The sequence below is a fragment of the Girardinichthys multiradiatus genome, chromosome 11, assembly GCF_021462225.1.
Source record: "Girardinichthys multiradiatus isolate DD_20200921_A chromosome 11, DD_fGirMul_XY1, whole genome shotgun sequence".
NCBI lineage: Eukaryota > Metazoa > Chordata > Actinopteri > Cyprinodontiformes > Goodeidae > Girardinichthys > Girardinichthys multiradiatus.
The window spans coordinates 23551709-23565351 of record NC_061804.1 but is presented as its reverse complement, the minus strand read 5'-3'; positions in this window follow the sequence as shown (position 1 = coordinate 23565351).

The following is a 13643-nucleotide window of genomic DNA, read 5'->3' as shown; positions in this document are numbered from 1 at the left end:
GCTTTATGGAGATGAAGATTTCATTTTTCAGCACGACCTGGCACCTGCTCACAGTGCCAAAACCACTGGTAAATGGTTTACTGACCATGGTATCACTGTGCTCAATTGGCCTGCCAACTCTCCTGACCTGAACCCCATAGAGAATCTGTGGGATATTGTGAAGAGAACGTTGAGAGACTCAAGACCCAACACTCTGGATGAGCTAAAGGCCGCTATCGAAGCATCCTGGGCCTCCATAAGACCTCAGCAGTGCCACAGGCTGATTGCCTCCATGCCACGCCGCATGGAAGCAGTCATTTCTGCCAAAGGATTCCCGACCAAGTATTGAGTGCATAACTGTACATTATTATTTGAAGGTTGACGTTTTTTGTATTAAAAACACTTTTCTTTTATTGGTCGGATGAAATATGCTAATTTTGTGAGATAGGAATTTTGGGTTTTCATGAGCTGTATGCCAAAATCATCCGTATTAAGACAATAAAAGACCTGAAATATTTCAGTTAGTGTGCAATGAATCTAACATATATGAATGTTAAATTTTCATCATGACATTATGGAAAATAATGAACTTTATCACAATATGCTAATATTTTGAGAAGGACCTGTATGTGCATGTTTCCTTGGTGCACATGTAATGTAATGGGTTTACTGCGCAATTAGTTGTAGCCCAAGTTTTTGAACTCCTAATTGGAGCTCAAAAACTCCATCTGCATTTCACATTACAGAGATAATGTGAGGTATATTTAAATTCTTAAAAACACAAGAATGCTGCAAAACAATAAAAATCTTCTGTCTTGATAAACTCAACCCACATACGAAACACAATGTAATACTGTCTTGAGTGGCAGTGTCAGGCTGATGAGAGAACAGAATAAAAACTTCACTGGCAAATAAGTTCAAATCATAGAGGGATTTATGTTAGACAGATCCAGCTCACAATCAGCTGAGGGTGTAGAGCTTGGCTGTGAAAATGAACACGATGATGTCTCTTAGCAGGAAGTCACAAAAGAGCAGCATGCCAAATGTGAGATTAAACTTTGAAGTAAATAGATACCATGCACAGCAAAACATTGCAGTAGATATAAATCTTTGCAGTGTTTTTACTAATACTTCGTATATATTTGCTGAGTGAAAATGTGCAAAGCATTGATTTAGAAACCAAAACCAAAAATGATAGAATTAATCAGTTTTGTTTATTTACTGAATTAAACCACGAGTAAGCTTTTTGGGTAATTTATGTTTGAATGCAATATTATTTTGTGCTAAATTATTTTAACATGTATTTCATCCTTCTTCTGTGCCGGTTTAGTAATGTTAATGACGATATAAATGATGCACACTATCACTGTGGCCACAAGAGGGTTCTGTCACATGAAAGTTGCTGAAACTGTTCATGTTGTCAGACAACCTCATGGAGTTGTGTTCTTGGAATAAGTAAACAAGGTGTAGGTTTATATTTGATGTTAAGATAGGCTGAGACACAAGTAAATATTGAACCACAGAGGCACCAAATGCATAGCTAAAAACATATTGAACAAACTCAGCACATACTGAACCAACAATAAAACCCAGGAATTGTATCTTCCTTCTCATTCAGTTGTAGAATAAAAGCCTGAAATGGTGTACTAACCTTTACAAACTTTATTTTAAGAATCACTTTTGTCTTTGTACTAAGCCTGAATAAGCTCAGTGCAACAAGCCTCCCCTTAAGGCCATAAATGTAGTTTCTCAGGGAGCCAGTAAGGAACCTTGAAAGACATTAACATTAAATACCACACATGGGGAGGTGGGGGGGTGATCAGCACCCAGTCACCTTCTTTCACCTCACCAGGAACCTGTAGGGCTTCAGAAACATCATTTGGCCAGCTATTAGCATTTTGTATGTCTCTAAACTGTAATGTCTTCCTCATGTAGTCTGCTAACGTCGCATCTTGTTGTGGATCTTTTAGGTCTTTTTGTAAATCAGGGATATAATAAGGTCTGCCATGTATTATTTCAAAGGTGTTAATCCACCCTGAGCTGATGGGGTTATCCTCATATTAAGTTTTACTATATCTAAACATTCAACCCAATTTCTTTTTGTTTCTTCCATTGTCTTCCTAAGCTTACTTTTAACTGTCCCATTTGTTCTTTTTACCAACCCTGCACTTTAGGGGTGATAGCTACAATGTGTTTTCAGGTCAATCTTGAAACATTTACCAAGTTCTTATATGACTTTGTTAACAAAATGTATTCCATTATCACTATAAATCCTTCTTGGAATTCTAAATGTACATTGTCCCTTTTTGCCACTGTTATAGCATCTGGGCCTTTGCAAGGAAAGATTTCCTTGGGGGTACATATCAAATAAGAAAAAAAAATGTTGTAAGTTTTTAGTAAGTATTAAATCCATATTTAATCCATATGTAGTGAATTGTTTGTTCACTTAGCCAATCATCCCCCCGGTTGAGACATGGCTCTGCACATGCCTCACATTTGCAATTCAGTGGAACATTGATTTAGGTAATATAGGCTTTCCTTCAGAGCATCTAGTAATCCCTTCATATTTACCCTCAACTAATTTAGCTGGTAACAGCACAGCATATAATAATTTCAGTAATAACTCTGCATTTTTCATTGTGCTACCAAATATACCTTTATTTTTATTTATTTCCATACAAAATATGTGCTGTCCAAGATGTTAATAAAACCCTGTAAGGTGTCTCGATAGACAAGGTTAAATCATATTTAATTTGATCTTTCCGGCAAATATTTCTCTTTGGCCATAATAACATTGCTCTCTTTTAATTATCTGGTTCCATAACAAATTTTTTTTTTGTATTCATCAGCAAGATTATAACAGCTGTGAATAATCTATTCTAATTTAGTTTTATTTAGATGCATCTATTCTAAATCTAACCTCTTTTATTAAATGCAGTAAGTCCTCATTATATTTAAAAATGAGGTCACTATTTCTGTTAGCTGCTATTATTTTAATAATGCTTGGTTTAGTTTAGGTTTCATTAGTTCTAAAAAAAACCTCACTCCTCATCAATTTAGAAAGCTTAATAAAATTGATGAACACAAAAATAAAGAACACGTCATGTCTTATAATCTTAGTTTGTCTCACCCAGTTTTATAAACACACCTGCACAGTTTCAGTCATCTATAGCTGTTTCCTTTTTAATTACACTTAGTATTTATTTCAAGTAACTAAAGTTTATTTCAATTATCTCAAGTTTTCTCAATTTCAGGAATAGTAATTCTGTCCAGTAATTTTGCTAAGGAGCATTTCATCTTGTGTTAAATTTTAATTGTAATTTGATCATTCTGAACCTGACTGGGAAAAGTCCAAACATTTGTTAAAATCATTTTGTTTCACCATAAAACTTGACCTAATATGATGGTACTGTTGAGGATCATACTTGCACTTATAGGCTTTCATTATTATCATGCACATATACCCTAATTTTTACATAACATAAAACAAACATTTCACAAAAACAGACAGACAAAATGGACAAACATTGGCCACATAAAATTTAATAACTCTGTTTGTAAAATAAATTCAACAAAATTAAAGACAGGTCTATGAGCTTTCTTATGTTTATCAGTATTTCAATTCAGGTAGAATCTTTACTATCTTTAGATGATTTTGGAAAAATTCTGGAAAACTTATTGAGGTAAACATTTGGCAAATGATCATTAGAACATCAGACCTTTATTACCGCCTTTAAGGTCCCTCAAAGACACTCTTTAATGAAATCAATCATTCCCATTCACACACATTCACACACTGACAACTTTTCCCCCCATGGCTGTCAATAATATCCACTTGATGATTTTTAAGATTTTGTATTTTTATAATGTAAAGCACTTTGAATTGCCCTGCTGCTGAAATGTGCTATACAAATATATTTACTTAGTTACTTCTCTATCAGAGCAATTTCATTTACAAAAATTCCCATACAATTTTCTTTTTATATTTTTAAAATCAAGTCTCTGGATCCAGAGACTTGAGGTACTCAGGGCGGATCTCATCCACCCCCGAAGCCCTGCCACCGCGGAGCTTTTTAACCACCTCGGTGACTTCAGCCTGGGTGATGAAAGAGTCAAGCCCCGAGTCCCCAGCCTCTGTTTCCACCACGGAATGCGTGATGGCAGGATTGAGGAGATCCTCGAAGTACTCCTTCCACCGCCCGATAATGTCCTCAGTCGAGGTCAGCAGTCTCCCGCCCCCACTATAAACAGTGTTGGCGAAGCACTGCTTCCCCCTCCCGAGGCGACGGACGGTTTGCCAGAATCGCTTCGAGGCCAACCGGTAGTCCTTCTCCATGGCCTCACCGAACTCCTCCCAGGCCCGTGTTTTTGCCTCTGCCACAGCCCGGGCCGCAGCACGCTTGGCCTCACGGTACCCGTCAGACGCCTCAGGAGTCCCACAAGCCAACCACAGCCGATAGGACTCCTTCTTCAGCTTAACAGCATCCCTTACTGCCGGTGTCCACCACCGGGTTCTGGGATTGCTGCCGCGACAGGCACCGCAGACCTTACGGCCACAGCTACGGGCAGCAGCATCGACAATAGATGCGGAGAACATGGTCCACTCGGACTCTATGTCTCCAACATCCCCCGGGATCTGGTCGAAGCTCTCCTGGAGGTGGGAGTTGAATACATCCCTGGCCGAGGGCTCCGCCAGACGTTCCCAGCAGACCCTCACTATGCGCTTGGGCCTGCCAAGTCTGACTGGCTTTCTCCTCCTCCAGCGGATCCAACTCACCACCAGGTGATGATCAGTGGACAGCTCAGCCCCTCTCTTCACCCGAGTGTCCAAAACATGCGGCTGAAGATCTGATGATACGACAACAAAGTTGATCATCGACCTCCTGCCTAGGGTGTCCTGGTGCCAAGTCCACTGATGGACACCCTTATGTTTGAACATGGTGTTCGTTATGGACAATCCGTGACTAGCACAGAAGTCCAATAACAAAACACCACTCGGATTCAGATCGGGGAGGCCATTCCTCCCGATCACGCCTCTCCAGGTGTCACTGTCGTTCCCCACGTGGGCGTTGAAGTCCCCCAGCAGAATAATGGAGTCCCCAGGAGGGGCACTATCCAGCACCCCCGACAGGGACGCCAAGAAGGCAGGGTACTCTGCACTGCCACTCGGCCCGTAGGCTGAAATGATAGTCAGAGACCTCTCCCCAACTCGAAGGCGCAGGGATACGACCCTCTCATCCACTGGGGTAAACCCCAACACGAGACGGCTGAGCTGGGGGGCAACAAGCAAACCCACACCAGCCCGCCGCCTCTCCCTGTGGGCCACTACAGAGTAGAACAGAGTCCAACCCCTCTCAAGGAGATGGGTTCCAGAGCCCACGCTGTGCGTGGAGGCAAGCCCGACTATTTCTAGTCGATATCTCTCGACCTCCCGCACAAGCTCAGGCTCCTTCCCCCCCAGCGAGGTGACATTCCACGTCCCTAGAGCCAGCCTAAGCATCCGGGGATCGGGCCGCTGAGGTCTCCACCTTCGTCCGCCACCCAATCCTCTTTGCACCGGTCCCTCACGGTTCCCCCTGCAGGTGGTGGGCCCACTCGTTCGGGCTTGGCCCGGCCGGGTCCCACGAGGAGGAACCCGTCAACCAAGCGCTCTCCAACGAGTCCCGACACCAGGCCTGGCTCCAGGGTGGGACCCCAGATCCGCCATACCGGGCGACATCATGTGCCTCGATATTTGTTTCTTCATGAGGGATTCTTGAACCACTCTTTGTCTGACCCATCACCTAGAGCCTGTTTGCCATGGGAGACCCTACCAGGGGCATTTAGGCCCCAGACAACATAGCCTCTAGGATCATTTGAGCACTCAAATCCCTCCACCACGTTAAGGTGATGGTTCAAGGAGGGATGTTGTAGGGCTGTCATGGTTGACACGTCTCTTCAACATTGCGTGGCGGTCGGGGACAGTGCCTCTGGACTGGCAGACTGGGGTGGTGGTCCCCCTTCATAAGAAGGGTGACAGGAGGGTGTTTTCCAACTAAAGGGGGATCACACTCCTCAGCCTCCCTGGTAAGGCCTACGCCAGGGTATTGGCAGAGGAGAGTCCAGCCAATAGTCGAACCTCGGCTTCAGGAGGAGCAGTGTGGTTTTCGTCTCGGCCGTGGAACACTGGACCAGCTCTACACCCTCTACAGGGTGCTCGAGGGTTCATGGGAGTTTGCCCAACCGGTTCACATGTGTTTTGTGGACCTGGAGAAGGCATTCGACTGTGTCCCTCGTGATGCCCTGTGGGGGGTGCTCCAGGAGTATGGAATCGGGGGCCCTTTACTAGGGGCCATCCGGTCCCTGTACAAGCAGAGCGGAGCAGGAGTTTGGTCCGCATTGCCGGCACTAAGTCGGACCTGTTCCCAGTGCATGTTGGACTCCGGCAGGGCTGCCCTTTGTCACCGGTCCTGTTCATAACTTTTATGGACAGGATTTCTAGACGCAGCCAAGGGCCGGAGGGGGTCGGGTTTGGGGACCAGTGGATTTCGTCTCTTCTTTTTGCAGATGACGTGGTCCTGCTGGCCCCCTCTAGCCAAGACCTACAGCATGCGCTGTGGCGGTTCGCAGCCGAGTGTGAAGCGGCTGGGATGAGGATCAGCTCCTCCAAGTCCGAGGCCATGGTACTCGACCGGAAAAGGGTGGCTTGTCCTCTTCAGGTTGGAGGGGAGTTCCTGCCTCAAGTGGAGGAGTTTAAGTATCTCGGGGTCTTGTTCACGAGTGAGGGAAGAATGGAGCGGGAGATCGACAGACGGATCGGTGCGGCTGCCACAGTAACGGGGGCGCTGTGCCGGTCCATTGTGGTGAAGAGAGAGCTGAGCAAAGCTCTCAATTTACTGGTCGGTCTACGTTCCTACCCTCACTTATGGCCATGAACTTTGGGTCATGACCGAAAGAACGAGATCCCGGATACAAGCGGCTGAAATGAGCTTCCTCCGTAGGGTGGCCGGGCACTCCCTTAGAGATAGGGTGAGGAGCTCGGCCATCCGGGAGGGGCTCGGAGTAGAGCCGCTGCTCCTCCACATCGAGAGGAGCCAGTTGAGGTGGCTCGGGCATCTATACCGGATGCCTCCTGGACGCCTTCCTTGGGAGGTGTTCCAGGCACGTCCCACCGGGAGGAGGCCCAGGGGACGGCCCAGGACACGCTGGAGGGACTATGTCTCTCGGCTGGCCTGGGAATGCCTTGGGCTCCCCCTGGAGGAACTGGAGGAGGTGTCTCCTCCAGCATCAATTCTTTTTTATCCACCAAGGATCAATAAGGTGGTGTTTGTGGGTCCACCTTGAAGGTGTTGTCTTTTGGGTCCATCCAATCTGGAGAAGTGTCAGGTTATCATTGTCAGGTCAGTGAGGTTCATAAGTCAGTCAGAACCTTGGTCATTTGGTCTTGGGTCGTTTTTGGTCATTTGGTCTGTGCTCATAATGTTTCATGGATCTAACCGATGATTAGTCAACAAAACCTCCACACAGTGTGATGTTATTTCTCAAGCTTCCACCTGTTGAAGAAAAAGTTATTGTTAATAAATTAACTGCATTTCCCAGGAACACTGCATTCCTCCTGGATGATCATCACCTGTTGAAAAACGTCATTATTATGTTAGTTGTTTCACATATTCAATCAGATCATTAAACATTCCAGTAGGTTAAGTTATTATTATCTCATCTTCCACATAGAAGGTATCAGTAGGGGGTTGTTTTTTCTTTCCACTGACCACCTTTTCAGCATGCATTGCCCAGTTCTGCCAACTGCTAACCGAGCAGGTGGGTAGATCAATATTATCTTTTGTGACCCAGTTACGAATCTCAGGTAAAGCATTTGCCTGGAGGGCATTTTTTAACTGCTGTTTATAGGGAGTGTCATCAGCAGTGTCATTGATGCCATCCAGTTTAATTGCCTGTTTTCTCCGCCTAGTATTACCCAGACTGTTGCATGCCCAGAATGAAGCATGGGGGTGGATGAGGGATGGTTTGGGCTGCCATATCATGGCATTCCCTTGGCCCAATACGTGTGCTAGATGGGCGCGTCACTGCCAAGGACTACCGAACCATACTTGAGGACCATGTGCATCCAATGGTTCAAACATTGTATCCTGAAGGCGGTGCACCAATACACACAGCAAGACTGGTGAAAGATTGGTTTGATGAACATGAAAGTGAAGTTGAACATCTCCCATGGCCTGCACAGTCACCAGATCTAAATATTATTGAGCCACTTTGGGGTGATATGGAGGAGCGAGTCAGGAAACGTTTTCCTCCACCAGTATCACGTATTTACCTGGCCACTATCCTGCAAGAAGAATGGCTTAAAATCCCTCTGACCACTGTGCAGGACTTGTATATGTCATTCCCAAGACGAATTGACGCTGTATTGGCTGCAAAAGGAGGCCCTACACCATACTAATAAATTATTGTGGTCTTAAACCAGGTGTTACAGTTTCATTGTCCAACCCATGTATATATAACAGAGGTGCATTTTGTTATACATATCTTGTACCATCAAATCAAAACAGAATTTCTCAATGGGCCCCCAGCATCTCCTGGAAAACAGGCTTCTAGATCAAACACCTAGGTTTGATCCGGTTTTCCGCTTTGAGTTCTAATCTCGGAGAATGCAGGGGTTTTAGACTGAGATACGATGGCACCTAATATCCAAATCAGAATTCCTTACGACACCTCTCAGCTGTCCTTACGAGTACCTCTAAACTCAAAAACTCCTATTTATTCTTATTTTTCTAATATACTTAGTTGGTTCCGTCTTACCTGTGCATTCATTCACACTGTCTGTCGAAACGCGTTGATCCACCTTTCCGGTGCCCCTTGGCCGATTCAGTGGTTACCAACACAGAATGCAGGATTTTTGTTCTCCAGACATTCTGGAAGCTGCGCAGAATGGATCCCCACATGTACCACTGAGCCCCGGGGTGGCAGATTTTCAGCGATCCGGCTCGAAGGACCAATGAAGCTAATCTCCGGAGCTGTTGGGGGGGTGGCATGCTGTCCGGCCGACCAAACTGCAAGTTACTGGTAACCACGGTGATGTGGTCCCTGTTGTCCTCCTTTCAGAAACTGCTTCACTTCTGCTTCTGCAGATCTCAGAGAGAAAGTCAAGCAACATTTGTACCGTAATTTACCCCTTTTTATGAATGAATACCGGATACACATACAGCAATTCATTCGTACTTAACTTTGTGCATATAATAGAGTGTTCGTCACTTCCTGTTTTCGCTGTTGCACTTTGTGGATTGTTTGGTGTGTGAAGGCTCTCTCATTTGATCTGATTTCTCTCTACTGTGATACCTCTTACTTGTTCTAATACATAAGCACGTTAAAACACATACTTTCTGTTGCTGCTTTTAATGTTTGGGGAATGTCCATGTTTTACAGGATTTTTTCTAGTAGTGGTAAGGAGTCGCTAGCTTAGCATTAGCTTTAGCTCCAGCATGGCTACCCTTTCTGCTGGTTCTCTCTCTGAGTCTCCTCCTCTCTCCTGCTCTCTGTGTCAGATGTTCAGTTTCTCCTCTGCCTCCTTTAGTGATATTGGTACGTGTAATAAATGTAGCATTTATGTTGCTTTGGAGGCGAGGGTGTCAGAATTGGAGGCCTGGCTCTGCGCTGTTGAAAAACCAGCAGATAGCCGAGGCACCTTAGCCAGCGTGGAGCCATTGAGGGTAGGTCCCAGTAGCAGTCCTTCAGCGGAGCCCGCGCAGTCAGGGCCTCAGGCCAGCTGGGTGACGGTACGTACAAAGCATAGTCCTAGATCCCAGCCCACAGGTCACCACCAACCGGTCTTCGTTTCTAACAGATTTTCCCCGCTCAGCAACACACCTGCTGAGGAGCCGACTCTGGTAATTGGCAGCTCCATAAGGTGGCACTAGAGACACCAGCGACCATAGTCAAATGTCTGCCAAGGGCCAGAACGGGCGACATCAAATCCTACCTGAAACTGCTGGCTAAGGATAAGCGTAAATACAGTAAGATTGTTATTCACGCTGGCGGTAATGACACCCGATTACGTCAATCGTAGGTCACCAAAGCTAGTGTTGCTTCGGTGTGTAAGTTTGCCAAAACAATGTCGGACTCCGTCCGTTCTCTGGTCCCCTCCCCGATCTGACCAGTGACGACATGTTTAGTCGCATGCTGTCATTCAACCGCTGGCTGTTGTTGAAAATTAAAATCATGCAATTTCATGCTATTAGTTTAGTTTGCATGTGAGAACATTAAACTGAGATTTAACATGAGTGAGCCTTGAGGAGAGAGTACAGATCACAGCAGGGGTCGTGATGGCACAAGGGTGAAACAGAGGTTAGAAGGTTCTCGGCAGCTGCAAGCAATAAAAGCTGGCTGTAGGGACAATAAAGCAATACATGTCAACTTTTGGCCATGGTATAGATGCCACAAGGGAGCTTGGCTGATTTACAACAACTGACGGAAAAAGGGAAGGCACAGTCAGTAAGCTTTGAAGTCAACAGTATAAAGATGTACTGGAACTTGTAATGACAGAGACATCTGGGTAAAGACAGCCATGCTTTGCTGAAAATCTGCAATCTCTCTCCGTAAGGGCCCTTATGTAATTTTGTTTTCTTTATGTAATTTGCTTTTCTTTGTGTTATTTTGTATATTCATCTTGCATTAGAAATCCTTGGACTTATTATTTTCCAAATTAAACTTGCGTTAATCTTAATTTCCTGCTCTTCATCTGTTCTTTCTCATGACATCCGGACTGGGAGAGGTTGAGGCTGCAAGAATATCAGTGATAGCATTATTTGACCTCAACACTTGTCCAGACAACAATGTGGGCTACATTGATAATTGACGAACATTTTGGGGAAAACCTGGTCTGATCCGGAGAGACGGCATCCATCCCACTTTGGATGGAGCAGCTCTTCTTTCTAGGAATCTGGCCAAATTTATTAGTTCTCCAAACCTCTGACAACCCAGGGTTCACACCAGGAAGCAGGTTCGTAGTTCAACACTCCCCACGCAGCTTCTGTACTGCTACTCACCCATTACCCTATTAAGACAGTGTCTCGCCCACGGCCAAAATTGAATAGATTAAAAAAATAATCTAAAACGAGGAAATCAGGAAAATCTAATAAAAATAAACACAACTCAGACTAAAAAGAAAAAGAAAACAATTAAATGTGGCTTACTAAACATAAGATCTCTCTCTTCAAAGACTTTGCTAGTTAGTGACCTGATTTGTGACAATCAGATTGATTTATTTTGCCTCACAGAAACCTGGCTGCAGCAAGAGGATTATGTTACTATAAATGATTCAACTCCTACTAATTATTTAAATTTTCACATTCCTCAAAATACTGGGCGTGGAGAAGGAGTAGCAACCATCTTTCAGTCCGATTTATTGACTAGTTCCAGATCAATCAATAACTACAACTCTTTTGAATATTTAATCCTTAGTTTTCCTCATCCAAATTGCAAAGCACTAAAACCACTTCTCTGTGTTGTTTTGTACCATCCACCAGGTCCTTACTCTCAATTTGTAGGTCAGTTTTCAGACCTTTTATCTGATTTAGTGTTAAATACAGATAAGGTTATTATAGTGGGGGATTTTAACATTCATGTTGACACTGAAAGTGATAGCTTAAATATAGCCTTTAATGCTATCTTAGACTCAATTGGCTTTGCTCAAAACATTAACAAACCTACCCACCTTTGTCTTCATTCTCTGGACCTTGTGCTGACATATAGCATTGAGTGTAAAGACATAACAATATTTTCTCATAACCCTGTCCTGTCTGACCATTTTTTAATAACCTTTGAGTTTAATTTAACTGAGTACTCCACACCTGAAAGAAAATTTCATTATAGTAGATCATTATCAGACAATGCTGTAACAACCTTTAAAGAATCTGTTCCACTTTTGATTTCCTCATTATCACAGAAAAGCACAGTGGAGGGCACTGCCCCTTCACAAATTGATTCTCTTGTTCATAGTGTTACTTCATCATTGCGTGGTGCATAAGACTATGCAGCCCCCTTGAAAAAGAAGGTAATTATTCATAGGAGGCTAGCTCCCTGCCTTAATTCAGAACTACGTACTTTAAAGCACAATGTTAGAAAATTGGAGAGAAAATGGCGCTGTACACACCTAGAGGATTCCTACTTAATCTGGAAAAATAGCCTACTGTTGTATAAAAAGACACTTCACCCAAGCTAGAACAGCTTATTTCTCATCATTAATAGAAGAGAACAAGAATAATCCCAGGTTTCTCCTGAGTACAGTTGCTAAACTTACACAGAGTCATAGCTCTGTTGAGCTATCCATTCCCTTAGCTCTCAGCAGGCATGACTTTATGGGATTCTTCCAAAATAAAATTGATTCTATTAAAAAGAAAATCTTTGACATACTCCTGAATATGATTACTTCATCCTCAGCAAGTGAGACAGCATTGGAAGTAACTGTAGAACCTGATCTGTGTTTGGACTGCTTCGATCCTGTGGAGCTTCCTGAGTTATCAGAAATATTAGCTTCATCTAAACCTTCAACTTGTATGTTAGACCCAATCCCAACCAAATAATTTAAGGAAGTCTTCCCTCTGATTACCAGCCCCATTTTAGATATAATTAATTTATCCTTAGTAAATGGATATGTACCACAAACTTTTAAGGTAGCTGTAATTAAACCTTTGCTTAAGAAACCTTCGCATGATCGAGATGACTTAATAAATTACAGACCTATATCCAATCTTCCATTCTTATCTGAAATTCTTGAGAAAATAGTTGCTAATCAAACGTGTGAGCATTTACACAGCAATGACCTGTTCGAAGAGTTTCAGTCAGGCTTCCGAGCTCATCATAGCACTGAAACAGCTCTGCTGAAAGTCACTAATTATATTCTTATGGCCTCAGATAATGGACTTGTGTCTGTTCTGGTTCTGTTAGATCTCAGTGCTGCATTTGATACAGTCGGTCACAATATTCTCTTAGAAAGGCTGGAATATGCTGTAGGGATCAGGGGAACAGTGCTAGGCTGGTTTAAATCTTATTTGTATGACAGATTCCAGTTTGTTCATGTAAATGATAAATCATCTTTAAACTCCAGGGTTAATTGTGGAGTACCACGAGGTTCAGTACCTGGGCCAATTCTCTTTACTATATATATGCTTCCAATAGGTAAAATAATCTGGCAGCATAGAATACATTTTCACTGTTATGCTGATGACACTCAGGTTTACTTATCCATGAATCCTGATGAGCCCAACCAATTAGATAGACTACAAGCATGTCTTGAAAACATAAAAACTTGGATGACTTTAAATTTTCTGCTTCTAAATTCAGACAAGACAAAAGTTGTCGTCTTTGGAACGGAGTCTTAAAAAAAACAAACTGCTTAGTCAATCACTTAACCTGGATGGCATTAAATTGACCTCCAATAATAAAGTAAAAAACCTTGGTGTTATTTTTGACCAGGACATGTCATTTAAATCCCATATTAAACAGGTTTCTAGGATTTCCTTCTTTCATCTCTGGAACATTACCAAAATTAGAAATATCCTGTCCAGGAGTGACGCTGAAAAACTAGTCCATGTTTTTGTTACTTCAAGGCTGGACTATTGTAATTCGTTACTATCAGGATGTCCACAAAATGCAGTTAAAAGCCTTCAGCT